The sequence below is a fragment of the Mesoplodon mirus genome, assembly GCF_964341445.2.
Source record: "Mesoplodon mirus genome assembly, chromosome: 8".
In the NCBI taxonomy this organism is placed as follows: domain Eukaryota; kingdom Metazoa; phylum Chordata; class Mammalia; order Artiodactyla; family Ziphiidae; genus Mesoplodon; species Mesoplodon mirus.
The window spans coordinates 61,206,926-61,219,766 of NC_138984.1; the positions used below are offsets into that span (position 1 = coordinate 61,206,926).

Sequence of the window (12,841 nt, forward strand, 5' to 3'; positions counted from 1 at the left end):
CCTGACAGCTGCTGCTTGAGCACAAGTTAAATTGAACAGTTTATCTCAGCATGAAGATGTTACAAGGTTTTATGTTTAATATTTTTAAATTAACATAAAACCCAGAGAAAGCAGTTGGGCAATCTTTCACAAACATGACATACTACAATCACTGTATAAGCTGGATTAGTACTTATTACCATGCTACTACAGAATTAAGCTGTTTTTAGACCACCAAAGAGCTTTAAATTGCAACTTTTGTCTCTGTAAGAGAAACCTATATTTAAAATGTCTGCTAAATTCAAATTAATGGCTACATCATTAGCTTACCATCTCACCAAAAGTATAAGTAAGCTGCTGTTATAATCGTCTAACCAAAACAGCTTTGTGCTGTAAAAGTACGTGAATGCCGTCCTAGGTATTTGGGACTGTATGCTTATACATGCTTCAAGTATTTTCAGTGCACGTTATACCAACAATCTGAGTCATATTTGCTTAAGGAATCCAAAATTATTCAACACAATGAAATTCTAGATTTTATTTTTCTTTGATTCAGTTTGAATACACTAGTTGCTTGCCTTTTATCCTATTTTCTTAATATGTCAAACAAGATGTTAAAATATACATAAGCACTGTAGGAGTGTGACTACTATTATCAAGATGCATACTTTTATACCTTAAATGGCATGAAGGGTCAGTGAACTGAGAAACAGAGGACAGGCATTCAATATTCCAACCACCACCAAATAAAATCTAGGAGAAAATCCTTCATGGACTAATTATCTCACTCTTGACCCATGAAGTTTTTTCAATAGCCCCCAACCTTCCGAAACCATTTATCACATAATGGGATACAGAACACAATTTAACACAGATACCAATTTGGGTTGTTATTTATACTTAAATAATTCCCTGCAGGACTTTCAACAAGCCTTTGACAGAAGAGTGAATGCCATCTTCCAGCTGTGTCACCTTGCTCAATACTTAAATTCCTTGTCTAGAGACACGTTGCCCAGCCTCACTCCCTTAGTCTTTCTTCATTCTTTTGTTGCCTATCTTGAGTTCCTGTTCCTTGATATCTACTCCCAGGATTCTAGATCCTGTACTTTCTGTGATACAATATTTTCTGCAATGAAGGAAATGTTCTATATCTGTACTGTCCAGTACAGCAGCAACTAGCTACTTATGGCTATCAAGCACTTGTAGTATAGTTAGTGTAACTGAGGAACTAAATTTTAAATGCAATTTGATTTAAGTTTAAATTAAATAGCCATAAATTAATGGGAAAGCACAACTCTGGATGGACCAGCTTCTCTTAACCCAACACTCCACCCATCCTACCTGAATGCAATTCCTCACTGAAGTGATTTTCTTGTACAGACCCTTGATCTACTTGTGATAATCTAATTTCTAAGTTCCTCCTGATTTGCTGAATTTCACCTACCAGGGTCTCCAATTCTAGAATGCCAGAATGCCATTTTTTTCCTTCTGATAATTAGAAAACATGTTCATTACAGAAAATGTTTTAAGTACAAAAATTATAAATTAATTATCATGCACAACCACCCCAAAAGAGATGGCCACTATTTGCATTCTGGTGCTCATTTAGTCAGTATACATTGAGCATCTATTATTTGCAAGGTACTAGGCTAAATAATGGACCTAAAATATAAAACAAAGTAGCTCAGGCAAGAAGAAAATTGGCAGGCTGAGGAACTGAATAAGGACCAAGGAAGCTGGGGCAATTAATTCAATGAATGGCCAGAGAAGATGCTGAGGAAGTCTATGGGCCTTTGTGAGACATGAAAATAATTTTTAATTTTATCGTAAGAGCAATGGAAAGAGAATGAAGGATTTTAACTCGGGAAATGACAAAATAATAAGTGCATATTGGGTGAATTTACCTTTATTCTTTCACTTTGCAATATGTATAAACTATTGCAATTTTAATTTTTTTTGCTTTTAATACATGTTTTACTATGTTAAAAATTATTTCTGAAACATATATTTTAACAGATTTCATGATACGATGTCATACTATCATTGACCCAAACATGATTTTTAAATTTTTATTTATTTATTTATTTATTTTGTTACTTCTCTCTCATTTTTTATATGTAGGAACAGGAGGAACACTTCTGGAAAAAAAAATACTGACTTTGGGTGGTAAGATTTGATTGGTAAATTTTTAGATTCATGATTTTTACATTTATTTAAATCTATAAAGTTTAAATTTCTTCTTGTATAATCTCTTGTATTTCTATTGTATCTGTTTATGTATTTCATGAGATGTTTTATTATTTTTTTAATATCAGAGAACTTTACTCTGACTGCTGTATGGAAAACAGACTGTAAGGAATCACTTTGCAAGAAGGGAGAAGAGTAGGGAAGAGAAAAGAAATGTCAGTCTCTTGGACTAAAATGATAGCGCTGATGGTGCTGAGAAGCGGTCTGACTGGGTTTTTGCTGATGGTGCTGTCCAGGTTTGCTGATGAACTGGATGTGAGAAGTGCAAGAGGAGTGCTATCCTTTCCTCTGCTGTATCACTTCCAAAGTGTGTTGATAGTGTTTCAATGTAACAGGAGCTCAATGATACATACAGGCATACGTGAAAATTACTCCCAAACATTTCAGAAGTCTTCGGCTTAAATATATTTTTAAAATTTATAAAAACCTGTGTAGAAAGTTCTAACATTCATTAATCATTGATATACAAAATTTCATTTTAACTATGCTTTAGTTGTCAGCTACTTTATCTTAATTAGAACATTTCTATTGCACATTTAAATGCTATGGATTTTCAAAAACCTTGAAGAACGTGCATAACCAAATGTTTCCATTTGCTAAAACAATTAAAAATTCAAGATGGAAGCATATTTAAAGGAAAAAGAAATGGAGTCATTTAATTTCCTAGGTTCTTGTGGGGGGTAATTTACAGGCTAACACAGTATCCAGCTTCCCAATAGCTGTCCCATGATGTAGCATCAATTAATAGGTCAGTTTTTCCACCATGTAATGTTCCTTTCCTGTGCTTATCATGATGGCTAGGAGAGCACAATGTAAAGAACACTTGTCCAGAAGGCAGGGAATTGAGGTCTGTAGGTAGGACCTGCCATTGAGCAAAATCTCCAACTGGTTTCTTAACATCTATCCACTCTACAGTCATCAACATTCTGACCTGCCTTACAGATGCTTAAGGAGACAAATTACATAATACCTGTGGTGCTTTCTTAGCTACCAGGGCCACTTAAATTTGGGTATCTCTTAAATTACTCAAGCAAGCTCTCAAGTGTTTTAACTCTTGGTATCTGACATAGTATCTAATCCATAAAAGATACTTAGTAATTATGTTTGTAACAAGAAAGGAAGAAAAGGAAGGGAGGATGGGTCCTATTATTGAAAAAAATCATAAATAAACTGAAATTTTTACTGTGTACAGAAACATTTTTTATATATTTTGGAACTAGCATCTGTTAAGAGTATTCTTGTAAGACACAAGGTACCATGAGCCATTCAGAACGTTTATAGATATATCTGTTTTACGCCATCTATCAATAAGCCAACAAATCCGAATATTATCAAGTCTCCTGACTTGACAAGCTAAGAAGTATATCACCCCTGTGCCAAAAGAGCTGACAATATAATTGGCAAAACAAGCCATAAGTAGAGGAAACATTAAATAGCAATAAAAAGGATAAGTAATAGCTCTGTCCTGCACAAGAAATGTAACAAAGCAGTGCAAGGCTGATTATGAATGAAGGCAGAGGCACTAAGCCCTATCCGTTCAGAGGAAGAAGAGAAAACTAAGGGCAGCAGAAAACCAGTAAGTCTCAAGTTTATTGAGGGTAGCAGGGAAGGCCTGGGTCCTGAGGTTTTGGGTCTAGAAGGATCAGTGCTATTTAAATAAGTCAGAGAGGAAGGACAGTTGGCTAAAGTTTAGGGTTTGAATAAAAGGAAGTAAGACTGAAAAGGTGATCTTCCACCAGACCTAGAGGTACCCGAATGCAGGATGAGAAGTTCATACTTTATCTGTTAGCTATATGGGGATCCACTGTACATTTATTATCATACTGGAAAGGCTCTATTTCTTCTTACTATCCTTAATTAACTGAGTTATAAATGTTCAGTGGCTAAGAAAAGTGGTAGTAAAATGAGAGGAAAAGGAATCAAATAAAGTACCACCATCACTACCACTCTCAAAATAAGGGAAGTTGTTCTATACATAACCAAATATAGATAAAACCAATTCACTTAAAACCATGGCTCTCCATCGTCACTTTTTTTGATAATGAGATACTTAAGTCTCTGTAATATTCTAAAGGAAGACAGGGACCCATGTATTATGCAACGTTTTTAAAGTGTATCTTATTTAATCATCATCCTAAAAGATATGTCCTATTATCCCCATTTTACCAATTAAGAAATTAAAGTATTACAAGAGGTTTGGTGAAGTGCTAAGACAATAGCAGTTACTAAGAGGCGGAGATGAGTTTCAAATCCAAGTTGATGTGGCCACAAAGTCTCTGCTTTGTCAGTTACTCCACACTGATTTTGAACCATCTAAGATTAGAATGTGACTCACTGTTTCCTGCTAACTGTACTTTTTATTATAGTCTATGTTTGAGAAATAAAAGAATATAAATGGTACAAAGAAGAACTGTACTAACCTGAGCAGTTTTATTTCATCCCTTCATTCATCACATATTTACTGGGAGATTACAGTTAGACAAATTGCAGAAAGGTGATGACCATCAATGCAGGACCTCCTAAAGAAATGCAATCTAAGCAACACCCTAAATAACAGGAAGGAGTCAGCTGACTGAAATAATGAGGAGGTGGTCAGGGCGGGGGGCATAGAGAGAAATGGCTGATATTAAGAGCAACAAAGGAAATAGAAATGATGATGACTGGGAGGGAGAGGCTAAGGGTGACTCAAAGGTTTCTAGCTTGTGTAATCAGATGAGTAGTAGTAATATTCCTTAACACAAGAGGAGAAAACAAATCAGCAGTTGGAGTAGAGGAGAAATACAGAGACAGATTTTACAAATGTTGAATATAAATGGAGTGTCCAGTAGATAACTAAAGATAATATATAATAGACCAATGAAAGAAACTTCATTGGAGATTTAATTAAACTAAAGGGCTTGGTCACCAAACATGTCTGTTAAAAATGTGGGTCTCGGGCTTCCCTGGTGGCGCAGTGGTTGAGAGTCTGCCTGCCGATGCGGGGGACATGGGTTCGTGCCCCGGTCCGGGAGGATCCCACATGCCGCGGAGCGGCTGGGCCCGTGAGCCATGGCCGCTGAGCCTGTGCGTCCGGAGCCTGTGCTCCGCAACAGGAGAGGCCACGGCGGTGAGAGGCCCGTGTACCGCAAAAAAAAAAAAAAAAAAAAAAAAAAAAAAATGTGGGTCTGGTTTGTTACATAATTTTACATACTGTGCTACTTGTTTCCACCATATTTCATTTCATTTTTTTTAAAACTAGCTTCATTCACTTTATTTTTCTCATAGAAAACTATGTGGTAGCTACAGCTGGAGCCTGGGTCCTCTGCACGGAAACTCTGGTGTGGGTCTTTACAAGATGGTCAGTGAATTCCTGATACGGAGATTTGGTGAACACCATCTCTTTCCAGAGATGAGGAGTGAGATAACTGTAGGCCTTGTTTCCTCCCATTAGAGTATATACTCTTCGATGAGATAGATTGGATCTGCTGTTCTTTTCTTTGGTATCCTATAGTTTCCCTAACATGGCAGTTACCACTCTGGATCTTAAGTTCTTTTATAGCAAGCCCTATATCTTCCTTGTTCATTGTCTTATCTCAGGTGCTCAATAAATGTTTCCAAATAAATGACTGAATCAATCAATCAATCATTCATTCATTACCTCAGTGATACTGAGAAAATCAAGCTGGTTGATTCTCTATTTTTAAAGTGTTCAATATGATAGTTACTTCTACCATTAAAAAACAAGTTGGGAAGCATCCCATGCCCCCCAAAGAAAGCACTTTTCTTACTTCAGCATCCAGTACAATTCTAGGAAGTTTTATTTGATGTCATTTTTTATGGAGCCCATTACTTTTGCCTTAGCGTCCTTAATAATACGTCAGGCACTGTTCTCTACTTCACCATGCTAAAATATCAAGAACTGAAGATACCATCCAAAGAAAAGGAACTCCTGGGGAAAGGTAGGTGTCAACCTGGTATAAAGATCAGGAATGTTCAGTATCATGATAATAATTCCTGTCATCTTCAGGGATTCATGATTGTCAGCCTTGATGAAGTAAGTCAATTAACATGCAAAGCGCATCTAACTTGCTGAGTGCGCTGGGAACACTTCATATGGTGTTTTATCTCCATAAACTAATATAATTAGTATGTGAAATATTTATAATTCCCCTCATGATTAATCTATTGTAGAAGACTATTCCTTAACAGCAGCATATCATTTTATATTGGAATGTTCTTTGATCTTTAGTTCATGCCACTCCTGAGTCCCTGGAGTTCATTTCTAAATATCATAAAGTTGGGAGAATAAAGACCCAAGGTAATGGGTATAAGTCCTTTGTTACTCCAATTCAACCCCACCAGTGTTGTCAAAGATTACATACATCTAAGGACACACTGACCTGTCAAGCCAGAAGCTACTGTTTGAATAGATACATAAAGCTCAGTTCAGGCACAAGCCTAAGAAACAAACCACAGGCAAGCCCGGAGTTGCTTTTAGATATTATCATCATTTAGGCTTGAATATTAAGGCACAGGAATAGTTAAAATAATCACAACAACGATGACAACAATAATAATATCTGCTACCTGGCATGTCAACTAAAGCAGTGGTCATCGACCTTTTTGGCACCAGGGACCAGTTTCATGGAACACAATTTTTCCACGGACTGGGGTGGCGGCGGGGGGATGGTTTCAGGATGATTCAAGTGCATTACATTTATTGTGCACTTTATTTCTATCATTATTACATCGTAATATATAATGAAATAATTGTACAACTCACCATAATGCAGAATCAGTGGGAGCCCCGAGTTTGTTTTCCTGCAACTAGATGGTCCCGTCTGGGGGCAATGGGAGACAGTGACACCCAAAGTGTGTTGCTTATGTCCAGTCTACCCCGTGATCTTGTTTTGGTCACTATCACTGCAGAACACCCTGCTTCACAAAGATAGGATGTTGGAAATGGAAGCAGGCTTTTCAGTGCTTTTGTAGCAATCTCAGGATATTCCACCTTGACTTTAATCCAGAACGTATGGAGATTTGAAGTTGTCTCAAACACACTTTAAGGCCACCGTCATTTGCAGTCTCAAGCAGTTGATCCTCGTCTAGCACAGACAAAGTTGATTCACCTGGCTTATTCACAAATGGGTCGTGGATCCATTCCTTCCCAGTTTGGGGGTCTATTGTGGTTGGGAAGTAATGCTCAAACTCTTTTGAAAGCTGAGATAGGTGACCATGCACCAGCTGGGAGAAAGAGGGCCCTAGCTCAGTCTCTTTCAAAATCTCTGCTAATGTTTGAAACATGTCAAAAATCCCAATGTTCACTCGTCACCCCCATGATTCCAGTTTGGCTTTGAATGCAGCCACTTTATCTGCCGACTTGAACACAGCTGGCATTCTCCCCTGAAGTGACAGAGTGAGTTCATTGAGCAGGTTGAATATGTCACACAAGTAAGCAAGTTTTGAGACCCATTCTGTGTCACTGAAATGTGCTGCCAGTGGTGACTGTTTTTCTAAAAGAAATCTCTGGAGTGGCTTTCGTAACTCAAAAACTCTGGCCAGTGATCTACCTTTAGAAAGCCATCTCACTTCTGTGTGTAAGAGAAGACGTGTGTGCTCTGCGTCCATCTCCTACAGAGCTGCACAAACAGACGTGAGCTAAGGGCATGTACTTTAATGTGGCTGATAATTTTCATCACATCCTGCAAAACGCTGTTAAGTTCAGGTGACATTTTTAGGCTAGCCAGCATTTCTCTGTGGATGACACAGTGTATAGACTCACATTTGGAAGCGACCTCTTTGAACCGAGTAGTGAAATCAGAAAGCCATCCAGTCATGGCAGCTGCTCCGTCTGTGCATGTACTGATACAAAATGACCAATTCACTTTTCCTGATATGTAATCATTCAAAGACTTGAATAGTTCTGCAGCTGTGGTGTTGGTTGGCAACAAAAGTGCACATAACATATCCTCATGCACATCCTCCTGAAAAAAAACATAATGCACAAAAACAAGCACTGCTGGGGGCTTCCCTGGTGGCGCAGTAGTTGAGAGTCCACCTGCCGATGCAGGGGACACAGGTTCGTGCCCCAGTGCGGGAGGATCCCGCGTGCCACGGAGCGGCTGGGCCCGTGAGCCATGGCCGCTGAGCCTGAGCGTCCGGAGCCTGTGCTCCGCAACGGGAGAGGCCACAACAGTGAGAGGCTCGCGTACTGCCAAAAAAAAAAAACAAGCACCGCTGCCCCATTGTCAACATCGGTAGACTCGTCAACCTGGACCGCGTATCACGGTGACTCATTAAGCCTAACAACTGTGCCTCAATATCCTCTGCTATTTCATCAATTTGTCTAGTTATGGTGCTAGCCGAAAGAGGAACACGTGCCAGCCTCTGCTAAAAGTTCACGACAGTGTCCTTAGCAGCAGGCAGGATCAACTCTGCACCAACAGTAAAGGGCTTCCTAGCTTTAGCCATGAGGTTAGCCACTAAGAATGATGCTCTCAGTGCAGACACATTTGATGAAGTGGTGGCCTTCAATAATTGCTTCTGTTCTTCGTATTCACTTTGTTTTCTTTTGGAAAAACTCCAAAGGCTTGTCCTTTAATTCAGGGTGCTTGGTCTCCACGTGGCAAAGCAGTTTTGAAGGTTTCATGGCTTTGTTGGAGAGCTAGTCACCACATATTATACAAAGCGGGCTTGGAGAATGTGAATCACCTGTTGCAATGAACCTGTAATTTAAGTATGTCTCTTGGTATTTTCTTTTAAATGCAGCTTTCTTTCCGTTGGCAGTCTTAGAGCCTTCTGCTGTCTCATCACTGGGTCTTTCCCCTTTTCAAATAAGCTCTCCAGTGACATTTGTTTTTTACTAATTTGGCTAGGGTTACCTTGTGGGCTTACCAAAACCGTGACTGAGACAAGTGCACAGTGCGGGAAAGCAGCGTGGATGGAAGTGGTAAATGAAATAATGGGTGGGCCACACGAGGACTAAAATAAGTGTCGGATTCTGACTTAGAGCCTGCCACCAGATGCAGCTGTACAATTGAAGTACATCAGCTCACTTGCCACTATAAAGCTGCCACCAGATGCAGCTTAATCGTCCCTTGCTACTCAATGATAGGGTTTTGATATGATTCTGCAACCAACTGATTTATTATGGTCTCTGTGCAGTGAAACCTCTCTGCTAATGATAATCTGTATTTGCAGCCCCTCCCCAGTGCTAGCATCAGCACCTCAGCTCCACATCAGATCATCAGGCATTAGATTCTCATAAGGAGCGTGCAACCTAGATCTCTCGCATGCGCAGTTCACAGTAGGGTTCGCGCTCCTATGAGAATCTAATGCCACCGCTGATCTGATAGGAGGCAGAGCTTAGCTCAGGTGGTAATGCGAGTGATGGGGAGCGGCCGTAAATACAGATGAAGCTTTGCTTGTTCATCTGCCCCTCACCTCCCACTGTGAGGCCCAGTTCCAGGGGTTAGGGCCCCCTGAACCAAACTATTCCTGATAACCATAGAGAGAAAGGTGTTTTGTGTCCAAATAACTAATAAGCTAACAAGGAAAAATATGTTAACCTGCTATTTTTACTGAATTACATTTACTGCTAAAATTAACAAGCACAAAAGAAAATGCTTCCTAAATATTCAGCCTTTCTATAATCAGTCATAAAAAGCTAAATTTTTCCATGCTTATGAGTATTTGTTTTAAATTTGCTTCCCAGAGTCCTATATTCTAGTGAGTTGTTCTATCATTTGATTTGTGTCATTTTGTTGTTATGCTTCTCATAGAGATTATTCCTGTGTTTTGATTACTTCTCCTATGTTTGTTTTGGCAAGTCCAAGACAGTTCTTTGAAAGCTTCCCTGAATTTGGTGCTTAATATGCCATTTGAAGAAATACCACCCCACAGATAATTTATTTATTATCACCAATGTTTTGTTATTTTACCCATCACTTTAATTGTAAATGTGTCACTAGGTAATTAATTACAAAAGTCAAAGCCAGCAGAGTGCACCGTACACAGTAGGCACTCAAAAAGTGTTTAGGAGAGTGAAACGTTAACTAATGTAGTACATCTGCAATAGAAAAAGAATTTGAAGGTGAGAGTCCCCAGACTGCGTCCCGGCCTTTCATACTTTTATTTTAAAGATGAGACGTTTTATAAACATTAGTTTGCTAATCCTGAGTTTCTTTCTCATCAAGACAAAAAGGTGAAAATTCTAAGATTATGTTTCCCAATATATAGCACAAAAGGGGAAACACCTGAAAGCTAGTTTTTTTGAAAGATCAAAACTTCCTATTTTAATAGAGTAAAATGAAAATTATAAATTTTTCTACATGCATGCTAAATTTCACAAATAAAAAATTTTTCAATATGCTTCCCTTGACCATAGCTTAAATAATTGCCCTCTTTTTTTTTTTATTATTTTTTTTATTTGGCTGCTCCAGGTCTTAGTTGCGGCCTGTGGGATCTTTAGCTGCGGCATGCACGTGGGATCTAGTTCCCTGACCACGGATTGGACCCAGGTCCCCTGCATTGGGAGCACAGAGTCTTAACCGCTGGACCACCAGGGAAGTCCCTGCCCTCTTTTTTTTTTTTTTAAGTAAATAATATATACATAGGTACAGGGGGAAAACAAACAGATGAAAAGTAGAAAATGCTATATAAACAATACTGTTAAGATTATCTAAAAATGAAGTATTGAGGTCATTCAACACAATCTACTTGACACAGTAACTTTCTGAGATGCATCTCTTGGTCTCACCTACTATATTACAGTGTACGTGAGATCAAATACTACAGCTGGAGGAATTCCCAAGGTCACACTTCCTTAACAGGTGACTGAGAAGCACAAAATGAGGTCACCTGCCCTGGGTTAGCCAGTTAAGAGGCAAAGCTGGGTCCAAGGTACTCAGTAATAGAAAGGAAGACACAGGTGCTGCTAGTGAGCCTGTCTTCTAATTCCAATAGTGGGAGCGGTTTCAAGTTAGACACTGAAATGAAAATACTCTCCATTTAAATGGCGGAGGGGACCCATTCACTGAGGAAAAAAAACAGCTAGAAAAACTTTATTTGACCATGTTTCGCCCCTTCTCTCCACACAATATAGACAAAAGTACTTGAACGTGCATATAAATATGCACTAGAGGCTCATTACAGATATCCATCTGAGTCTCAATGTTATCTGAATTTTCCACTGCCTACGACTGAAGCTCACATGCCATAGGTCACAGAAAGTCATCTAAAGCCTCTCTCTGCCATACAAGACATTTATACCTAAGGCACAGTGTGGAAGCATCCCTTCTGAGTTAGTCCTTTCTTCCCTTTCCTCTACTCGTGCATAACAGTGGTCTGGGAATGTCAGGAAATACACAGAAGCCATGAGAGAGGCAAGCAGGGAACCTCAGACTTGGTATGGAAAAGCCAGAAAGGCTTTAGGAGAAAACGCTTGAGATGGATATTAAAGATAAGGAGAATTTCCAGTTCAGTATGTATTAAGGGCAGGGCTTGGAAAGGGGGGAGATTGTGTGTTTCTATTAATACTGCAGAGAAAAAGGGACCATAAATCCCACATTCTCGGGATTACCCGGGACCATAAATATCCACATTCTATTCAATTAAGCAAATATTCAGTATATTTTATATATATATGTATATATTTACATGTTTATCATATAGTAGATAAGGGATAAAAAGATAAGCTAGACTTGACATCCTGCTATTCATCTTTGCATTTTGGCAACTGAGATATAAACAATGGGCTGAAGTTGTATGAGAGTTAAAATCTGATATTTTAAATAACTTTGTTTTAATCCCCAAATTCATATATACTGTTAAGATTACTGTCAGGGTGATGCCAACTCACTGCAAATAAATTTCATGACAAACTGCTCCATTGCTAAGTCCCCAAAGTGAAATACTCTCAGATGGGACACTCTACTAACTTTTTGTAATAACTCCTTGCCTTGAAAAACACTTTCAAAGAAATGTTAGTATTTTACCACTCCATAGGAATCAGTAACAAGGCGAGAGATTCTCCCAAGAATATTCCAACAGTCCTTGAAAAACTAAGACTGTCACAAAACCTGAGCATCTGGCAACTCTGCCACCATGAAGTATCCATATGGAAGAGACCAAAATGTGTCAAAGTACCCAAAATGATTTTGGATAGTGTAGAAGATGGAATAAATAATTCAGTATCGTCAACACTTTCAACAGCAGGTAGTGGATATGCTACCTGCTTCTATAATGTGCCAGAATGTAACATAAGTGTGTGAGGCTGTGTGTGTATGTGTGTGTGAGAGAAAGGCAGGAAGGATATGAGTATACATGCAGCAAAAAACTATTTTTATATAGAAATATTTCTTAGATAGTTTTCTTTGTAGGGACATCAGGTATCTATAAGTATAGGTTTATAGATATACAGAAGAAAAAATGGAGTCCATGAAAACTTATTTTTAAGATAAACATAGCAACAAATATATTACTTCAGAGTCAATGAAAATAAATGCATTAGCAACATTATGGTTGAAACTGTATGTGCAAAAAAAGTCAGAAAATCCAAAATTATGGTTCCCTCAGCAACCATAACTGTGTCCTCATGCATATATGAGTATTTTGCATTACTGTAATGATGACACAT

The 12,841-nt window shown here is 38.6% G+C and overlaps 1 protein-coding gene across 11 annotated transcripts in view; it reads right to left on the reverse strand.

The window, feature by feature from the left end:
* The window catches only part of GTDC1 (glycosyltransferase like domain containing 1), a 379,830-nt gene that overhangs the window by 215,068 nt on the left and 151,921 nt on the right, over positions 1-12,841 (reverse strand). The window lies entirely within an intron of this gene.